Below are 22311 nucleotides of genomic sequence, written 5' to 3' on the forward strand. Positions count from 1 at the left end.
ACACCAATAACTGCAGGCCTCAAGTGGAGAAGATCTCCAAAACGTTAGCTCATATCGATACAGTCATCAAGTTTCTACAGGAATGCAGGCAAGCCAGAAGGTTACCAAAAGGATAACGGATCAAGAACCCGCTCATGTCGACCAACAACACAGAATACCAGGACAGACTTTGCCACAGCACCTTTCGCAAACACCTCGATCATCTCGTGCACTAGCCTAACAGCAGGCGCCATAACTTCGAAACTAAGATAAAGAACACACCTCAGCCTGCACTCACTTATAGTTACGCAACATTTTCAAAGAGACAAGGCGACAACACTACACCACGGACATGCACAACGAAAACAAGAAATTGGAGAAACTTGGCATTAACAACAGCAGTAGCCAATCCCACCCTGGCACCACAGTGGATATTATCACCGTGGGGAATTCAATGGTTAATTTATCTGACCACCCCCTTCAACCGGAAGAGTTTGAAGTTCATAGCAGGGGTCTCATTTTTTGCCCAACCAACAAAAAGGATCCCGTGGAATTCCAGCAGTCGCTGAGGAATTCATCCGACGAATGAGGCCCCTGGAATTCTACAAGATGCTGGCAATGATCCCAATGAGCCCACCACCGAATGGGAACAGTCATCACAGGGATCTGTAAAGGAGCGACCAAAGAAGGAGTCAACCTGGAATTCAACGGAGGGCCGCTGCACTGAGCTTGACATTTATGCGCAAACCGACAGGTAATATATAAATGCCAGATTCATCAGTCGTACCCACAAGTTAGAAAAGAACATCCGATCACAACGCAACACCATCCATGCTCTCAAAATCAATCACAACATTGTCAACAAACCAGCATATAAAAGAGGAGCCATCGTCATTCAGAATAGAACAGATTACTGCAAGGAAGTGCACCGACAACTGACAACCAGGAACACTACAGGCAAATACCGCAAATCAGCTCAAAACCACACGCGTGAACAAAATGCATTGATCAGGAGTTTGGACAATATTCTTCAGAGTTCCCTACGCGCACACAAATCCCACATACTTGTCGTGTAGGGTACTTCTACTGCCTCCCGAAGGTACACAAACCAATACTCCAGGACGTCCTATTGCATCAGGGAATGGGACTCTCTGAGAAACTCTCTGGCTATGTCGATGGCAGCCTGAAAGCCATTGTACAGGGGACCTCCAGCTTCTGCCATGAGAATACACATTTCTTGCAGAAACTCAACACCCACGGACCAGTCGGGCCAGGAGCATTCCTCCCCACAACGAAAGTTTCAGCACTCCAAACCAGCATCCGACATAATGACGGCATCGCGGTAGAAGACTCAGTACTCAACACCAACAACTCCCCATCTCCAAGCACCGTCCCAAAACTCATTCCCTTTATCTTAGATCACAATGTCTTCACCTTTGACAACCAGTTCTTCAGCTAGCCACATGGAACAGCCTTGAGGACTAAATGTGCACCCCAATATGTCAACACTTTCATGTACAGGTTCGAACAAGAATTCTCCTTGACACAGGACCTCCAAGCAACATTGCACACCAGGTACATTGATGGCATTTTCTTCCTCTGGATCCAGGAAGAGGTGTCACTGCGAAAATTGCACAGTGATATCAACAAGTTGCATCCCACCATCAAAAACACCATCGACTACTCTCAACAATCTGTCTCATTCTTGGACACATGCATTTCCGCCAAGGAATGGCACCTCAGCACCACGCTGTACTGCGAACCCACGGATAACCTCACAAAGCTACACTTCTCCAGCTTCTAGCCGAAACATATTAAAACAGCCATCCCCCTCATAGGTCGGAGTAGGTCGGAGTAGGATGGAGGCAGAGAGGTCAAGAAGAAGACTGCAGGTCAGGAGGGCGGTGCCGAACTGGAGGGATTCGGCTGAGACAAGGTGGGGGGAGGGGGGATGAAGACACTGGTGAAGTCCAAGTTCATCCCCTGTGGTTGGAGGGTTCCCAGTCGGAAGATAAGACGCTCCTCCTCCGACCGTCGCGTTGTTGTGGTTTGGCGGTGGATGAGTACAATGACCTGCATATCCTCGGTGGAGTGGGAGGGGGAGTTGAAATGCTGTGCTACAGGGTGGTAGGGTTGGTTCGTCCGGGTGGCCCAGAGGTGCTCTCTGAATCGCTCCGCAAGTAGGCGGCCTGTCTCCCCAATATAGAGGAGGCCACACCGGCTGCAGCGGATGCAGTAGATGATGTGGGTGGAGGTGCAGGTGAATCTGTGGCGGATATGGAAGTTTCCTTTGGGGCCTTGGAGACAAGTGAGGGGGGAGGTGTGGGCGCAAGTGTTGCACCTCCTGCGGTTGCAAGGGAAGGTGCCAGGAGTGGAGGTTGGGTCGGTGGGGTGTGTGGATCTGACAAGGGAGTCGCGGAGGGAGTGGTCTCTACGGAAAGCTGATAGGGGAGGGGAGGGAAACATATCCTTGGTGCTGGGGTCTGTTTGGAGGTGGCGGAAGTGACGGCGGATGATGCGCTGTACATGGAGATTGGTGGGGTGGTAGGTGAGGACCAGTGGGGTTCTGTCCTGGTGGCGGTTGGAGGGGCGGAGCTCAAGGGCGGAGGAGCGGGAAGTGGAGGAGATGCGGTGGTGGGCACCGTCGACCACGTCGGGGGGGGGGAAATTGCGGTCCTTGAAGAAGGAGGCCATCTGTGTTGTACGTATTTTGAACTGGTCCTCCTGGGAGCAGATGCGGCGGAGACGAAGGAATTGGGAGAATGGGATGGCGTTTTTACAGGGGGCAGGATGGGAGGAGGTGTAGTCCAGGTAGCTGTGGGAGTCGGTTGGTTTGTAGTAGATGTCCGTGTTGATTCGGTCGCCTGAGATAGAAACAGAAAGGTCTAGGAAGGGGAGGGAGGAGTCCGAGACTGTCCAGGTGAATTTAAGGTCGGGGTGGAAGGTGTTAGTGTAGTGGATGCACTGTTCAACCTCCTCGTGGGAGCACGAGGTAGCGCCGATACAGTCATCAATGTAGCGAAGGAAAAGATGGGGGGTGGGGCCAGTGTAGGTGCGGAAGATGGATTGTTCCACATATCCTACGAAGAGGCAGGCATAGCTGGGGCCCATGCGGGTGCCCATGGCTACTCCTTTTGTTTGGAGAAAGTGGGAGGATTGGAAAGAAAAGTTGTTCAGGGTGAGGACCAGTTCGGTCAGTCGAAGGAGGGTGTCGGTGGAAGGGTACTGGGTGGTACGGCGGGAAAGGAAGAAGCGGAGTGCTTTGAGTCCTTCGTGATGGGGGATGGAGGTGTACAGGGACTGGATGTCCATGGTGAAGATGAGGCGTTGGGGACCGGGGAAGCGGAAATCCTGGAGGAGGTGGAGGGCGTGGGTGGTGTCACGAACGTAGGTGGGGAGTTCTTGGACTAATGGGGACAGGACCGTGTCGAGGTATGCCGAGATGAGTTCGGTTGGGCAGGAGCAGGCTGAGACGATGGGTCGTCCGGGGCAGTCAGGTTTGTGGATTTTGGGCAGGAGGTAGAAACGGGCGGTGCGGGGTTGTGGGACTATGAGGTTGGAGGCGGTGGATGGGAGGGCCCCTGAGGTGATGAGGTTATGGATGGTCTGGGAGATGATGGTTTGGTGGTGGGGGGTGGGGTTCGGAAAAGTAAATGTTTTTTTCGTTGAAAAGCTTTGCAGCGAAAGGAAAGGACGCATTGCGATTGAAATTGCATGCGTCCGGACATTGTGCTTAATTTTGAATATCAGAGCAAATGGTTAAGTCGAGTATGCGCGTTCGGAAAAGTAAATGCTTTTTTTTTCGTTGAAAAGCTTTGCAAAGAAAGGAAGTATTTCAGACGATCGTGCGATCGACATGAAGCAGAAAATGAACAGCCGCCGCGGTTGTGAGCACCGGGAATATAGGCATTTGTTTTCGCGGCTTGACAGCTCAGCTGGTTAGAGCGTGGTGCTGATAACGCCAAGGTCGTGGGTTCAATCCCCGCACTAACCATATGAGGCGCTTCCGTCGTTAGCAGGGCTGTGTCAGTGTTCGCCGTGGCTTTTCCTTTCACCGTCTGCAAGAACTTGTCACATGGTCGGTTGAGATGTGTATTCATTCGAAAGGCGACCATCGCTGTCATGGACATCAACCCGCTGGTCCCATGCCGGATCTCAGCTGCGTTGCTATTTTTCCAAACAACGTGCTCCACCAAACCACGAAACAGGAAGCCTCACCTGCGCAATAAAACATTTGACAGGGATAGACGCACGACTTGATCGCCGTACCCATGATGACTGCTGGATGTTGTCTGCAGCAAATCAATCAGTCTTAATTGTTTTCACAAACAAATGCAAAGCATGAAATATATGCAGTATTAAGCAGACCTGGCACAGTCTCGGAGCAGAACCAGAGTTCGGGCTTCAATTGATATCAAAGATTCGTTCATGTTATTTTCCTTGATCTCTGTTAATACTTGTCACGCGACTTCCGGAGGGAATTCATTCACTTACACACCTCTCATGCATCGAAGCTGGAGTTATCATGACACCAGCAATATCATAGAGCCATTAATAAAATAAAATTACTGCGGGTGTTGGAATCTGAAACCAAAAGAGAAAATGCTGGAAAGTCTCAGCAGGTCTGGCACCATCTGCAAGGAGAGAAAAGAGCTGACGTTTCGAGTCTAACTGATCCTTTGTTAAAGATAAAAAAGGGGGAGAATTAGGGAGCTGTTTACACCAGGCTGAGAGATGGTGAGTCAGGGCTCCAGATGCAGAGGTGATACTGAGAGTGCATGGAGAGATCTAAGGGAGATTAGGAGCCGTGAATGACGCAGGTTGTAGCCAGTGCTGTGTGAGAAAATATGTGGGGGGTGGGTGAACCTGAGACAAAATGGAAAACAGGGGAGAAGGGTAGCAAAGCGGGAAGTGAAAAGGAAAAAGATATTGATGGTGTGGGGAGCGAGAGAAAGAGAGACAATCAAGAAATAAGAGTTACAGAACAATGAAAAAATCACAAATAAAAAAGATAAATAAAATTATTGAAATAACATTACCTGAAATTTTTTGAATTCAACAACTTGAGACAATTTTCTTCATTGAATTTATTTATCTTTTTTATCATTTCAGCTGCACTATCATAGAGCTCATTAGATATGGACAGCACTGAAAGCACAGTCTTCGGCCGAACTCGTCCATTCCAAACAGATATCTTCAATTGATCCAACCGCGATTGCATGCACTTGACCCATGTCTCTCCAAACCCTTCCTATTCAAATACACGTTAAGATTCCTTAAAAGTATTGGAATTATACCATCCATCACATGCTTGTCTGGCAACTTATTCCACAAACACACCACCCTCTGCGCGCAGCCATTGCCCATCACTGCCTTTCCAATTCTCGCCCTCCCACACCTGGTTTATACCCTCTAGTTCTGCACTGCCACACTTGAGCGAAAGAAACTTATCTATTTACCCGATATATGCCCCTCATGATTGAAAAGCCTCCATAAGATCCGCTCCCAGCCTCTGACGCGCCAGGCAAAATAGTGAGTGAGTGTTCAGCCTGGAAACGTTTGCAACTGTTCCATTTTCAAATGTAGGATGTAGCATGCTGTCTGAAGCAATCATCTTAGCATCTGATCTGTCACTGACGAACGCTGCAGGAAGGCATGATAACTTGCTAAATATGCTGTCAAGCGAAGATTGCATGAGCAACGTGAGTGATTGAGGAAAACGTGCAATTGGCTTCTGAGCTGTTGCTGACACCAAAGCAACTGCGTCGTTCGGGAGCAGAAAAAATCCCACTGTTCGATTACAATTCAAATGCATTTGGCATAAGGTTCGTAGCAGTTTATCAGCAGCACATAACCCTGACTCCAAAAGTCTGTGAGTATCCAGTAGAACAGTGAGCGATCGTTGAAGGTACGTTTCTCCAGACGATATTTGTCAACATGACAAGCTGCAGCTGAGCTGGTGGCATTGCGATTGAAATTGCATGCGTCCGGACATTGTGCTTAATTGTGAATATCAGAGTAAATGGTGAAGTCGAGTAGGCGCGTTCGGAAAACTAAATGCATTTTTTTCGTTGAAAAGCTTTGCAACGAAAGGAAGTATTTCAGACGATCGTGCGATCGACATGAAGCAGAAAATGAACAGCCGCCGCGGTTGTGAGCACCGGGAATATAGGCATTTGCTTTCGCGACTTGACTGCGTTGGTCGGTTAGCTCAGCTGGTTAGAGCGTGGTGCTAATACCGCCACGATCGTGGGTCCAATCCCCGCACTGACCACGTGAGGCGCTTCCGTCGTCAGCAGGTCTGTGTCAGTGTTCGCCGTGGCTTTTCCTTTCACCGTCTGCAAGAACTTGTCACATGGTCGGTTGAGATGTGTATTCATTCGAAAGGTTGATGTCATGGAACATCAACCCGCTGGTCCCATGCCGGATCTCAGCTGCGTTGCTATTTTTCCAAACAACGTGCTCCACCAAACCACGAAACAGGAAGCGTCACCTGCGCAATAATACATTTGACAGGGATAGACGCACGACTTGATCGCCGTACCCATGATGACTGCTGGATGTTGTCTGCAGCAAATCAATCAGTCTCAATTGTTTTCACAAACAAATGCAAAGCCTGAAATATATGCAGTATTCAGCAGACCTGGCACAGTCTCGGAGCAGAACCAGAGTTCAGGCTTCAATGCAAATCAAAGATTCGTTCATGTTATTTTCCTTGATCTCTGTTAATACTTGTCACGCGACTTCCAGAGGGAATTCATTCGCTTGTACACCTCTCATGCATCGAAGCTGGAGTTATCATGACACCGGCAATATCATAGAGCCATTAATAAAATGAAATTACTGCAGGTGCTGGAATCGGAAACCAAAAGAGAGAATGCTGGAAAGTCTCAGCAGTTCTGGCACCATCTGCAAGGAGAGAAAAGAGCTGACGTTTCGATTCTAACTGATCATTTGTGAAAGATAAAAAAGGGGGAGAATTAGGGAGCTGTTTACACCAGGCTGAGAGATGGTGAGTCAGGACTCCAGATGCAAAGGTGATAATGAGAGTGCATGGAGAGATCTAAGGGAGATTAGGAGCCGTGAATGACGCAGGTTGTAGCCAGTGCTATGTGAGAAAATATGTGGGGGGTGGGTGAACCTGAGACAAAATGGAAAACAGGGGAGAAGGGTAGCAAAGCGGGAAGTGGAAAGGAAAAAGATATTGATGGTGTGGGGAGCGAGAGAAAGAGAGACAATCAAGAAATAAGAGTTACAGAACAATGAAAAAATCACAAATAAAGAAGATAAATAAAATAATTGATATAACATTACCTGAAGTTTTTTGAATTCAACAACTTGAGACAATTTTCTTCATTGAATTTATTTATCTTTTTTATCATTTCAGCTGCACTATCATAGAGCTCATTAGATATGGACAGCACTGAAAGCACAGTCTTCGGCCGAACTCGTCCATTCCAAACAGATATCTTCAATTGATCCAACCGCGATTGCATGCACTTGACCCATGTCTCTCCAAACCCTTCCTATTCAAATACACGTTAAGATTCCTTAAAAGTATTGGAATTATACCATCCATCACCTGCTTGTCTGGCAACTTATTCCACAAACACACCACCCTCTGCGCGCAGCCATTGCCCATCACTGCCTTTCCAATTCTCGCCTTCCCACACCTGGTTTATACCCTCGAGTTCTGCACTGCCACACTTGAGCGAAAGAAACTTATCTATTTACCCGATACATGCCCCTCATGTTTGAAAAGCCTCCATAAGATCCGCTCCCAGCCTCTGACGCGCCAGGCAAAATAGTGAGTGGGTGTTCAGCCTGGAAACGTTTGCAACTGTTCCATTTTCAAATGTAGGATGTAGCATGCTGTCTGAAGCAATCATCTTAGCATCTGATCTGTCACTGACGAACGCTGCAGGAAGGCGTGATAACTTGCTAAATATGCTGTCAAACGAAGATTGCATGAGCAACGTGAGTGATTGAGGAAAACGTGCAATTGGCTTCTGAGCTGTTGCTGACACCAAAGCAACTGCGTCGTTCGGGAGCAGAAAAAATCCCACTGTTCGATTACAATTCAAATGCATTTGGCATAAGGTTCGTAGCAGTTTATCAGCAGCACATAACCCTGACTCCAAATGTCTGTGAGTATCCAGTAGAACAGTGAGCGATCGTTGAAGGTACGTTTCTCCAGACGATATTTGTCAACATGACAAGCTGCAGCTGAGCTGGTGGCATTGCGATTGAAATTGCATGCGTCCGGACATTGTGCTTAATTTTGAATATCAGAGCAAATGGTTAAGTCGAGTAGGCACGTTCGGAAAACTAAATGCTTTTTTTTCGTTGAAAAGCTTTGCAACGAAAGGAAGTATTTCAGACGATCGTGCGATCGACATGAAGCAGAAAATGAACAACCGCCGCGGTTGTGAGCACCGGGAATATAGGCATTTGCTTTCGCGACTTGACTGCGTTGGTGGGTTAGCTCAGCTGGTTAGAGCGTGGTGCTAATAACGCCAAGATCGTGGGTTCAATCCCCGCACTGACCGTGTGAGGCGCTCTCGCAGGTCTGTGTCAGTGTTCGCCGTGGCTTTTACTTTCACCGTCTGCAAGAACTTGTCACATGGTCGGTTGAGGTGTGTGTTCATTCGAAAGGCGACCATCGCTGTCATGGAACATCAACCCGCTGGTCCCATGCCGGATCTCAGCTGCGTTGCTATTTTTCCAAACAACGTGCTCCACCAAACCACGAAACAGGAAGCCTCACCTGCGCAATAAAACATTTGACAGGGATAGACGCACGACTTGATCGCCGTACCCATGATGACTGCTGGATGTTGTCTGCAGCAAATCAATCAGTCTCAATTGTTTTCACAAACAAATGCAAAGCATGAAATATATGCAGTATTAAGCAGACCTGGCACAGAACCAGAGCAGAACCTGGAGCAGAACCAGAGTTCAGGCTTCAATTCAAATCAAAGATTCGTTCATGTTATTTTCCTTGATCTCTGTTAATACTTGTCACGCGACTTCCAGAGGGAATTCATTCGCTTGCACACCTCTCATGCATCGAAGCTGGAGTTATCATGACACCAGCAATATCATAGAGCCATTAATAAAATGAAATTACTGCGGGTGCTGGAATCGGAAACCAAAAGAGAGAATGCTGGAAAGTCTCAGCAGTTCTGGCACCATCTGCAAGGAGAGAAAAGAGCTGACGTTTCGATTCTAACTGATCATTTGTTAAAGATAAAAAAGGGGGAGAATTAGGGAGCTGTTTACACCAGGCTGAGAGATGGTGAGTCAGGGCTCCAGATGCAAAGGTGATAATGAGAGTGCATGGAGAGATCTAAGGGAGATTAGGAGCCGTGAATGACGCAGGTTGTAGACAGTGCTATGTGACAAAATATGTGGGGGGTGGGTGAACCTGAGACAAAATGGAAAACAGGGGAGAAGGGTAGCAAAGCGGGAAGTGGAAAGGAAAAAGATATTGATGGTGTGGGGAGCGAGAGAAAGAGAGACAATCAAGAAATAAGAGTTACAGAACAATGAAAAAATCACAAATAAAAAAGATAAATAAAATAATTGATATAACATTACCTGAAGTTTTTTGAATTCAACAACTTGAGACAATTTTCTTCATTGAATTTATTTATCTTTTTTATCATTTCAGCTGCACTATCATAGAGCTCATTAGATATGGACAGCACTGAAAGCACAGTCTTCGGCCGAACTCGTCCATTCCAAACAGATATCTTCAATTGATCCAACCGCGATTGCATGCACTTGACCCATGTCTCTCCAAACCCTTCCTATTCAAATACACGTTAAGATTCCTTAAAAGTATTGGAATTATACCATCCATCACCTGCTTGTCTGGCAACTTATTCCACAAACACACCACCCTCTGCGCGCAGCCATTGCCCATCACTGCTTTTCCAATTCTCGCCTTCCCACACCTGGTTTATACCCTCGAGTTCTGCACTGCCACACTTGAGCGAAAGAAACTTATCTATTTACCCGATACATGCCCCTCATGATTGAAAAGCCTCCATAAGATCCGCTCCCAGCCTCTGACGCGCCAGGCAAAATAGTGAGTGGGTGTTCAGCCTGGAAACGTTTGCAACTGTTCCATTTTCAAATGTAGGATGTAGCATGCTGTCTGAAGCAATCATCTTAGCATCTGATCTGTCACTGACGAACGCTGCAGGAAGGCATGATAACTTGCTAAATATGCTGTCAAACGAATATTGCATGAGCAACGTGAGTGATTGAGGAAAACGTGCAATTGGCTTCTGAGCTGTTGCTGACACCAAAGCAACTGCGTCGTTCGGGAGCAGAAAAAATCCCACTGTTCGATTACAATTCAAATGCATTTGGCATAAGGTTCGTAGCAGTTTATCAGCAGCACATAACCCTGACTCCAAATGTCTGTGAGTATCCAGTAGAACAGTGAGCGATCGTTGAAGGTACGTTTCTCCAGACGATATTTGTCAACATGACAAGCTGCAGCTGAGCTGGTGGCATTGCGATTGAAATTGCATGCGTCCGGACATTGTGCTTAATTTTGAATATCAGAGCAAATGGTTAAGTCGAGTAGGCGCGTTCGGAAAACTAAATGCTTTTTTTTCGTTGAAAAGCTTTGCAACGAAAGGAAGTATTTCAGACGATCGTGCGATCGACATGAAGCAGAAAATGAACAGCCGCCGCGGTTGTGAGCACCGGGAATATAGGCATTTGCTTTCGCGACTTGACTGCGTTGGTGTGTTAGCTCAGCTGGTTAGAGCGTGGTGCTAATAACGCCAAGATCGTGGGTTCAATCCCCGCACTGACCGTGTGAGGCGCTCCCGCCGTTCGCAGGTCTGTGTCAGTGTTCGCCGTGGCTTTTCCTTTCACCGTCTGCAAGAACTTGTCACATGGTCGGTTGAGGTGTGTGTTCATTCGAAAGGCGACCATCGCTGTCATGGAACATCAACCCGCTGGTCCCATGCCGGATCTCAGCTGCGTTGCTATTTTTCCAAACAACGTGCTCCACCAAACCACGAAACAGGAAGCCTCACCTGCGCAATAAAACATTTGACAGGGATAGACGCACGACTTGATCGCCGTACCCATGATGACTGCTGGATGTTGTCTGCAGCAAATCAATCAGTCTCAATTGTTTTCACAAACAAATGCAAAGCATGAAATATATGCAGTATTAAGCAGACCTGGCACAGTCTCGGAGCAGAACCAGAGTTCAGGCTTCAATTCAAATCAAAGATTCGTTCATGTTATTTTCCTTGATCTCTGTTAATACTTGTCACGCGACTTCCAGAGGGAATTCATTCGCTTGCACACCTCTCATGCATCGAAGCTGGAGTTATCATGACACCAGCAATATCATAGAGCCATTAATAAAATGAAATTACTGCGGGTGCTGGAATCGGAAACCAAAAGAGAGAATGCTGGAAAGTCTCAGCAGTTCTGGCACCATCTGCAAGGAGAGAAAAGAGCTGACGTTTCGATTCTAACTGATCATTTGTGAAAGATAAAAAAGGGGGAGAATTAGGGAGCTGTTTACACCAGGCTGAGAGATGGTGAGTCAGGGCTCCAGATGCAAAGGTGATAATGAGAGTGCATGGAGAGATCTAAGGGAGATTAGGAGCCGTGAATGACGCAGGTTGTAGCCAGTGCTATGTGACAAAATATGTGGGGGGTGGGTGAACCTGAGACAAAATGGAAAACAGGGGAGAAGGGTAGCAAAGCGGGAAGTGGAAAGGAAAAAGATATTGATGGTGTGGGGAGCGAGAGAAAGAGAGACAATCAAGAAATAAGAGTTACAGAACAATGAAAAAATCACAAATAAAAAAGATAAATAAAATAATTGATATAACATTACCTGAAGTTTTTTGAATTCAACAACTTGAGACAATTTTCTTCATTGAATTTATTTATCTTTTTTATCATTTCAGCTGCACTATCATAGAGCTCATTAGATATGGACAGCACTGAAAGCACAGTCTTTTGCCGAACTCGTCCATTCCAAACAGATATCTTCAATTGATCCAACCGCGATTGCATGCACTTGACCCATGTCTCTCCAAACCCTTCCTATTCAAATACACGTTAAGATTCCTTAAAAGTATTGGAATTATACCATCCATCACCTGCTTGTCTGGCAACTTATTCCACAAACACACCACCCTCTGCGCGCAGCCAATGCCCATCACTGCCTTTCCAATTCTCGCCCTCCCACACCTGGTTTATACCCTCTAGTTCTGCACTGCCACATTTGAGCGAAAGAAACTTACTATTTACCCGATACATGCCCCTCATGATTGAAAAGCCTCCATAAGATCCGCTCCCAGCCTCTGACGCGCCAGGCAAAATAGTGAGTGAGTGTTCAGCCTCGAAACGTTTGCAACTGTTCCATTTTCAAATGTAGGATGTAGCATGCTGTCTGAAGCAATCAACGTAGCATCTGATCTGTCACTGACGAACGCTGCAGGAAGGCGTGATAAATATGCTGTCAAACGAAGATTGCATGAGCAACGTAAGTGATTGAGGAAAACGTGCATTGGCTTCTGAGCTGTTGCTGACACCAAAGCAACTGCGTCGTTCGGGAGCAGAAAAAATCCCACTGTTCGATTACAATTCAAATGCATTTGGCATAAGGTTCGTAGCAGTTTATAAGCAGCACATAACCCTGACTCCAAAAGTCTGTGAGTATCCAGTAGAACAGTGAGCGATCGTTGAAGGGACGTTTCTCCAGACGATATTTGTCAACATGACAAGCTGCAGCTGAGCTGGTGGCATTGCGATTGAAATTGCATGCGTCCGGACATTGTGCTTAATTTTGAATATCAGAGCAAATGGTTAAGTCGAGTAGGCGCGTTCGGAAAACTAAATGCTTTTTTTTCGTTGAAAAGCTTTGCAACGAAAGGAAGTATTTCAGACGATCGTGCGATCGACATGAAGCAGAAAATGAACAGCCGCCGCGGTTGTGAGCACCGGGAATATAGGCATTTGCTTTCGCGACTTGACTGCGTTGGTCGGTTAGCTCAGTTGGTTAGAGCGTGGTGCTAATAACGCCAAGGTCGTGGGTTCAATCCCCGCACTGATCATGTGAGGCGCTTCCATAGTTAGCAGGTCTGTGTCAATGTTCGCCGTGGCTTTTACTTTCACCGTCTGCAAGAACTTGTCACATGGTCGGTTGAGATATGTATTCATTCGAAAGGCGACCATCGCTGTCATGGAACATCAACCCGCTGGTCCCATGCCGGATCTCAGCTGCGTTGCTATTTTTCCAAACAACGTGCTCCACCAAACCACGAAACAGGAAGCCTCACCTGCGCAATAAAACATTTGACAGGGATAGACGCACGACTTGATCGCTGTACCCATGATGACTGCTGGATGTTGTCTGCAGCAAATCAATCAGTCTCAATTGTTTTCACAAACAAATGCAAAGCATGAAATATATGCAGTATTAAGCAGACCTGGCACAGAACCAGAGCAGAACCAGAGTTCAGGCTTCAATTCAAATCAAAGATTCGTTCATGTTATTTTCCTTGATCTCTGTTAATACTTGTCACGCGACTTCCAGAGGGAATTCATTCGCTTGCACACCTCTCATGCATCGAAGCTGGAGTTATCATGACACCAGCAATATCATAGAGCCATTAATAAAATGAAATTACTGCGGGTGCTGGAATCGGAAACCAAAAGAGAGAATGCTGGAAAGTCTCAGCAGTTCTGGCACCATCTGCAAGGAGAGAAAAGAGCTGACGTTTCGATTCTAACTGATCATTTGTTAAAGATAAAAAAGGGGGAGAATTAGGGAGCTGTTTACACCAGGCTGAGAGATGGTGAGTCAGGGCTCCAGATGCAAAGGTGATAATGAGAGTGCATGGAGAGATCTAAGGGAGATTAGGAGCCGTGAATGACGCAGGTTGTAGCCAGTGCTATGTGAGAAAATATGTGGGGGGTGGGTGAACCTGAGACAAAATGGAAAACAGGGGAGAAGGGTAGCAAAGCGGGAAGTGGAAAGGAAAAATATATTGATGGTGTGGGGAGCGAGAGAAAGAGAGACAATCAAGAAATAAGAGTTACAGAACAATGAAAAAATCACAAATAAAAAAGATAAATAAAATAATTGCAATAACATTACCTGAAGTTTTTTGAATTCAACAACTTGAGACAATTTTCTTCATTGAATTTATTTATCTTTTTTATCATTTCAGCTGCACTATCATAGAGCTCATTAGATATGGACAGCACTGAAAGCACAGTCTTCGGCCGAACTCGTCCATTCCAAACAGATATCTTCAATTGATCCAACCGCGATTGCATGCACTTGACCAATGTCTCTCCAAACCCTTCCTATTCAAATACACGTTAAGATTCCTTAAAAGTATTGGAATTATACCATCCATCACCTGCTTGTCTGGCAACTTATTCCACAAACACACCACCCTCTGCGCGCAGCCAATGCCCATCACTGCCTTTCCAATTCTCGCCCTCCCACACCTGGTTTATACCCTCTAGTTCTGCACTGCCACACTTGAGCGAAAGAAACTTATCTATTTACCCGATACATGCCCCTCATGATTGAAAAGCCTCCATAAGATCCGCTCCCAGCCTCTGACGCGCCAGGCAAAATAGTGAGTGAGTGTTCAGCCTGGAAACGTTTGCAACTGTTCCATTTTCAAATGTAGGATGTAGCATGCTGTCTGAAGCAATCATCTTAGCATCTGATCTGTCACTGACGAACGCTGCAGGAAGGCGTGATAACTTGCTAAATATGCTGTCAAACGAAGATTGCATGAGCAACGTAAGTGATTGAGGAAAACGTGCATTGGCTTCTGAGCTGTTGCTGACACCAAAGCAACTGCGTCGTTCGGGAGCAGAAAAAATCCCACTGTTCGATTACAATTCAAATGCATTTGGCATAAGGTTCGTAGCAGTTTATAAGCAGCACATAACCCTGACTCCAAAAGTCTGTGAGTATCCAGTAGAACAGTGAGCGATCGTTGAAGGGACGTTTCTCCAGACGATATTTGTCAACATGACAAGCTGCAGCTGAGCTGGTGGCATTGCGATTGAAATTGCATGCGTCCGGACATTGTGCTTAATTTTGAATATCAGAGCAAATGGTTAAGTCGAGTAGGCGCGTTCGGAAAACTAAATGCTTTTTTTTCGTTGAAAAGCTTTGCAACGAAAGGAAGTATTTCAGACGATCGTGCGATCGACATGAAGCAGAAAATGAACAGCCGCCGCGGTTGTGAGCACCGGGAATATAGGCATTTGCTTTCGCGACTTGACTGCGTTGGTCGGTTAGCTCAGTTGGTTAAAGCGTGGTGCTAATAACGCCAAGGTCGTGGGTTCAATCCCCGCACTGATCATGTGAGGCGCTTCCATAGTTAGCAGGTCTGTGTCAATGTTCGCCGTGGCTTTTACTTTCACCGTCTGCAAGAACTTGTCACATGGTCGGTTGAGATATGTATTCATTCGAAAGGCGACCATCGCTGTCATGGAACATCAACCCGCTGGTCCCATGCCGGATCTCAGCTGCGTTGCTATTTTTCCAAACAACGTGCTCCACCAAACCACGAAACAGGAAGCCTCACCTGCGCAATAAAACATTTGACAGGGATAGACGCACGACTTGATCGCTGTACCCATGATGACTGCTGGATGTTGTCTGCAGCAAATCAATCAGTCTCAATTGTTTTCACAAACAAATGCAAAGCATGAAATATATGCAGTATTAAGCAGACATGGCACAGAACCAGAGCAGAACCAGAGTTCAGGCTTCAATTCAAATCAAAGATTCGTTCATGTTATTTTCCTTGATCTCTGTTAATACTTGTCACGCGACTTCCAGAGGGAATTCATTCGCTTGCACACCTCTCATGCATCGAAGCTGGAGTTATCATGACACCAGCAATATCATAGAGCCATTAATAAAATGAAATTACTGCGGGTGCTGGAATCGGAAACCAAAAGAGAGAATGCTGGAAAGTCTCAGCAGTTCTGGCACCATCTGCAAGGAGAGAAAAGAGCTGACGTTTCGATTCTAACTGATCATTTGTTAAAGATAAAAAAGGGGGAGAATTAGGGAGCTGTTTACAGCAGGCTGAGAGACGGTGAGTCAGGGCTCCAGATGCAAAGGTGATAATGAGAGTGCATGGAGAGATCTAAGGGAGATTAGGAGCCGTGAATGACGCAGATTGTAGCCAGTGCTATGTGAGAAAATATGTGGGGGGTGGGTGAACCTGAGACAAAATGGAAAACAGGGGAGAAGGGTAGCAAAGCGGGAAGTGGAAAGGAAAAAGATATTGATGGTGTGGGGAGCGAGAGAAAGAGAGACAATCAAGAAATAAGAGTTACAGAACAATGAAAAAATCACAAATAAAAAAGATAAATAAAATAATTGAAATAACATTACCTGAAGTTTTTTGAATTCAACAACTTGAGACAATTTTCTTGATTGAATTTATTTATCTTTTTTATCATTTCAGCTGCACTATCATAGAGCTCATTAGATATGGACAGCACTGAAAGCACAGTCTTCGGCCGAACTCGTCCATTCCAAACAGATATCTTCAATTGATCCAACCGCGATTGCATGCACTTGACCCATGTCTCTCTGAACCCTGCCTATTCAAATACACGTTAAGATTCCTTAAAAGTATTGGAATTTTACCATCCATCACCTGCTTGTCTGGCAACTTATTCCACAATCACACCACCCTCTGCGCGCAGCCATTGCCCATCACCGTCTTTCCAATTCTTGCCCTCCCACACCTGATTTTTACCCTCTAGTTCTGCACTGCCACACCTGAGCGAAAGAAACTTGTCTATTTACCCGATTCATGCCCCTCATGATTGAAAAGCCTCCATAAGATCCGCTCCCAGCCTCTGACGCGCCAGGCAAAATAGTGAGTGAGTGTTCAGCCTGTAAACGTTTTCACCTTTTCCATTTTCAAATGTAGGATGCAGCATGCTGTCTGAAGCAATCATCTTAGCAGCTGATCTGTCACTGACGAACGCTGCAGGAAGGCGTGATAACTTGCTAAATATGCTGTAAAACGAAGATTGCATAAGCAACATGATTCTGTTCGCCAAGCAGGATGTTTTTGTTGCAAACGTTTCGTCCCCTGGCTAGGTGACATCATCAGTGCTTGGGATCCTCCTGCGAAGCGCGTCTTTGATGTTTCCTCCGGTTTTTATAGTGGTCTGTCCCTGCCGCTTCCGGTTGTCTGTTTCAGCTCTCCGCTGTAGTGGTTGGTATATTGGGTCCATGTCGATGTGTTTGCATTCTCACCAGAACGAAGGACCCGATACCCAACATGAGCAAAACTAATATAGTGTACAAAATACCATGCAAGGACTGCACAAAACACTATATAGGACAAATAGGAAGACAGCTAACAATCCGCATACATGAACATCAACTAGCCACGAAACGACACGACCAGCTATCCTTCGTCGCCACACGCACAGACAACAAGCAACATGAATTCGACAGGGACAACATCACTTTCATAGGGCAAGCCAGACAGAGAACAGCCAGGGAATTCCTAGAGGCATGGCATTCATCCACAAACTCCATCAACAAATACATCGACCTGGACCCCGTATACCAACCACTACAGCGGACAGCTGAAACTGACAACCGGAAGCGGCATGGACAGACCACTATAAACACCGGAGGAAACACCGAAGAAGCGCTTCGCAGGAGGCCCCCAAGCACTGTTGATGTCGCCTAGCCAGGGGACGAAACGTTTGCAACAAAAACTTCCAGCTCGGCGAACAGAACCACAGCAACGAGCACCAGAGCTACAAATGTGCGCACATTCACACAGTCTGAATGTTACAGTCGCCAACTGCTCCAACTGGTTCAAATTTGAACATTTTGTTGCCACAGGTTATCAGAAGGTGGAAAATATTTATTGTAGTGAGAAAAAAATGGTTGTTGATCTGAGAACAGTGAATGCATTGATCTTTTCAAGATACATAATCTGACCTTTTATGTACAATATTAATTAATGTTTTATGCATGATAACATGTTTTGTGGAGAAGAGTTAGATGAAGTTTATTTCACGTTATGGATCACAATTGAAGTTGCTCATTACATTCTAACACCCTATGTCGTATTTGTACGAATTTTGTGGCTCACCATTTTCACTGTCAAGATAGTTTTCGTAAGCAGGAGAACCCGAGGGGGATTCTGGGCTCAAGACAAAGGACAGTGTACCAAAGATAGTGAAATAGGAGACACAAAAATCTATTATTTTACTGATCCCTTTTTCAATCAATTTAATCCTGTTATCGACAGTTTTTTGTGGTTTTCTCTAGACTTGACCGAATTGATGATCATGGTAGTGGAATTTCGCTAAGAATTTGACTTCATGCTACAGCAGTGAGTTGAAACACAAACGCTGGTGTTTCCGAAGCTACGATGAGGTAATAGTTTATAAATCTGGTGGTTTTCCAAATTTATTCTAATTGTTAAACTAATGAATCAATGTGAACACTGAATGCAACACACCATTGGACCTCAATCCTGTTCTGCACAACATTCTGTCCGTACTTGGAAATGCACTCAGTGACGCGTGGTGTACACTCATGGACATAAAGCTCCTGGAATCATAATCAATTCCACAATGCAGGGAGGAAAATTTCCAGAGGGTTGAACTTTCAGCGAGGTGGTGTTCGATAGAGTTGGTGCGTATTTAGGGGTGTTTGTTGGCTTCTGATAAGAGTGAGTGCCCACATGGGATTTGGGGTAGAGCAGCTACATGAATGGACAATTGCGTGGCGGACATTGAACACATTTCGGAAGAAATATATCATTTCCTGAGTGACCAATGAGTAACACAGCGATCAGTGTTTTGACTCTAGGTATTCACAATAAATATTAGAGATTGAGATTCGGAATGAAAATATAACATCTGAATATTTGCTGACGGCAAAAGACTTGGTGAGTGAGTGAAATATATGGCGGAGGCAGAGAAGATTCTGTGGCAGTTGGACAAGTTGAACGACCGGGCAATTGCATGGCAAATGTATTTTAATGGGGACCAACGTAAGGCTACTACAATTTATGAGCAAGATCAACCAGATTATTATCTGAATCATTATAGAATGGAAAGAAGAGTACAATGTTTCAGTGTAATCTTCACCAGTCGCTGTAAGGAAGCATCTTAATTAGCGAGGAAAGCAGACGCTGGGATGCAATTCATCACAAGAAAAACATGATTTGGGTAAGAGAATTGGGCCTTTGTGGAAGTACAGCTAGAGTGCTGTATGCAGTTCTCGTTCTTCATTATGAGTGGAAGGATGGTCTGACCATAAAGGGATTACAAGGATAGCTCAACAGCCTGAAAAAAAAAATCAGAAGATCCCCGGCTGTTATAAATCAGAGAAAACAGAAATTGCTGGAAAAACCGAGCAGATCTGGCAGCATCTGTGATGAATAATCAGAGCTACATTTTCGTGACCAGTCATCTTTCTACAGAATTCTGTTCTGAAACGTAAGCCCTGATTTGTCTCCACGGATGCTGCCACTTAAACTATGTTTTTCTGGCAGTTTCTGTGATTGTGTCTTCCTAGTCTGATTCCTTGGCTGGCAGGACTGACGTCTGAAGACAGATAGGAACGGTTTGCACAATATCGATTGGGCTGACAAGGAAGTGAATGGGGCTGTCTAATGCTGTAGAAGGCTCGAAACGTGGAACAGAACGAGACAGTATTAACTCAGGAAGGATGTTCCCGATGACTGGAGCGAGGCCAAAACCAGGGGACCATAGACCAAGGAGACGGGACTCGACGGGAAGAGGAGATATGTCATTAGTCAAGCAGCAGAATGAGTCTGTTGATTTTTCCGTCACTGAAAACGGTTGAGGCCAAAACATGGAATATTTTCAAGGAAAACACAGATAGTATATAATACAGAGGTACATGTGATTTTTTAAAAAATCAGAGATTAGAACTAATCTTTCCATTTAATCTGGATTCTCGTCTGTGCAGCCGGGTATTCAGGAGACTTAAAAGAATAAATTGTTGAGAGAGGAGAGGTTCAAATTGCCAGACAGTTTGACGTTACAAAGAACGGAATCGTGAATGAACAACAAAAACCTCTTAACGACTCAAATGAAGAAGCTGAACAGTAGAGATTGCAAAGATTGCAAATACCTGAGATGGGGATGTGCTTCATTTGGCCTTGAGTATCTGTGTTAGATAGTGTTTCAGAAAATAAAGGTTGAAGTTTTAATTTGACATTCACATTCATGTCTTTTAAATTTTCTTTTCTCTGCAAATCGTTTGTTATTTTCGTCATTTCATGTCATAAACTTGTGTTCTGCTCTTCAATCAAAAGCAACAGCCTCGTGCAAAGTTGTTTTAGTAACGATCAAACACGTGCATAGACGGGAAATACCAGATGTATGATCCATTAAGCTAACTAGGATTGTAGGTTTTAACATGTCCATTTTTGGCCACACTCAATTTACTAAACAGAATTTCAGAAGTTTACAGCCACAACATCTGGTCTTACTCAGGAGCTGCAAAACTCAGAGAAGAACTTTTCTGTAATTTGCACATTCCTGTAGTATTCTCTCCGGCAAACCTACTTTGGGATTTCTGCAGTGCCAAACGCATTAACGCAGTCCACGTGCCGACACTCACTGGCACAGCTGATGCATTGCCTATGGCATCACCAATAGTACAGAAACCATCAGAATAATCAAATATTTATAATACACTTGGGGAACATAGAAAAGCTTTACACTTTATTCAAACTCGTGTTATCCCTGCCCTCACACTGTTTAAGGGACAGAGTCCAGGTAACTGTAGTGTTTGTGTAGTCTCATACAACATTTTTTCGAGGAGTTTTGAATGCGGAATATACGGAAAAAGTTGTACCACAAACAGCATATCAGTTAGCGCTGTGTAAGTGCATTATCACTTTCTGTCTCTCCCTGTGAAATCTCCGTGGATATTTTATCTTTATTACATTCTCACACGATATGTTCTATTTCAGCTGTGAGAAATGGGGGAAAAAGTGTTGATTTTGCAGATATAGAAAAAGCATACAGGTATTTAAGGAAGCGTGTCTATACTTTTCAGTACATAATTATGGATAATTAAGTAGTAACTGTAATGTAGATTTTTTTAAAAAAAATTCCTTTTACAATAATGTTTAAAACAACTGTTCCAGCAAAAAGCTAAGATTACTGAAACATAGAAGCGAAGCACGAGAAAGATACATTGTTAAGATGTATGTACAAGAATGGAATGTACCAATGGACAATGAAAGAAGTTACAAAGGGAACATCGAGACAAGAGTTTAGCCTTATGACAGCACGTGCAAGGGGTAAAATTGCCAACTTGGAAAGATGGGAGCAATGGGCGTGGAGCATAGATGGGCAGAGGCGAAATAGTAAAAAAGATGAGGTAATGTAGGGATCGGAAGAGGTGACCTCACGTAGCTCAAAAGTATAACAGTGTAATAGTTTGAATAATCATCACTTCAATTGTTCTATGCAGTTGGGGATCCTTTCTTGCAAGATCGTGGAATAAATTGTCTTGTTTCCAGCTTTGGTGGTCTCGTCTAAATTTTATTGAATTTTGTTTCTAACACCGCTGAATCTGCAGGTCAACGTTTTCACCGTCAGACACATTTCAGTGAGCTGCAGAACCCTCTGGAGACTCCAGGCTCAAAGAAATGGGGAGAGTTCGGAAGAGCCTGTGATGGAGCGCCGAACGAAATTATTTTATTATTTTAGTGTTTGTATTTTTCCTGGCAAATCGATATTGTTTTGGGCAATGTTTAACTGTAATCGCTACACGTGACCAAATAGGGCATCTTGATAGCTCAATTGATAGCTCAATTGCCTTCAAAAGTCCATGAGATCGGGTTCATTCGAAAGCTCGTGAATTGCTGCACAAAGTCTCGAGTCGATGCTGTGGCCAAGGCTATGTCCAGAAGATAATTGAAGAATGTGGTGATATATCCCGTCACCCTAATAGAGAAATAAATTCAATGTTCAAAATGCTGAATTCGTCCGAGCACTGAAACTCAGTAACAAATAAATTAATCAACGGCAAACTGTCCCACATGGGTTCTATAATTTACATCACGAACACAGACGGGTTAGACTCAGTGACGCAATAATCCTTTCAGGGTATTGGGATTGATGGTGATTGGTCACAAGGAGGTTGTGGACTGGGTTTTAGATAGTAATGGTCATTATTAAAGCGGTGCTGGTCTGTTAGAGGTCATCAGGCTACTTAAATCCAGCAAATGGTTCAGATAGATCACCTGAATCAACTTTTTCTCA

At 44.9% G+C, this 22311-nt stretch overlaps 3 non-coding genes across 3 annotated transcripts; all 3 read left to right on the forward strand.

The window, feature by feature from the left end:
* The first annotated feature begins 3899 nt into the window (after positions 1 to 3899).
* trnai-gau (transfer RNA isoleucine (anticodon GAU)) lies at positions 3900 to 3973 on the forward strand. The gene has a single exon. It is a non-coding gene; the product is annotated as a tRNA-Ile (tRNA).
* Positions 3974 to 13011: 9038 nt separating this feature from the next.
* On the forward strand, positions 13012 to 13085 carry trnai-aau (transfer RNA isoleucine (anticodon AAU)). The gene has a single exon. It is a non-coding gene; the product is annotated as a tRNA-Ile (tRNA).
* Positions 13086 to 15291: 2206 nt separating this feature from the next.
* Positions 15292 to 15365, forward strand: trnai-aau (transfer RNA isoleucine (anticodon AAU)). Its single transcript has one exon. It is a non-coding gene; the product is annotated as a tRNA-Ile (tRNA).
* The last annotated feature ends 6946 nt before the right edge of the window (positions 15366 to 22311 follow it).

The sequence above is a fragment of the Chiloscyllium plagiosum genome, unplaced genomic scaffold, assembly GCF_037043375.1.
Source record: "Chiloscyllium plagiosum isolate Xiang-an unplaced genomic scaffold, Cpla_swu_hap1 HiC_scaffold_52, whole genome shotgun sequence".
NCBI classification, from domain to species: Eukaryota; Metazoa; Chordata; class Chondrichthyes; order Orectolobiformes; family Hemiscylliidae; genus Chiloscyllium; species Chiloscyllium plagiosum.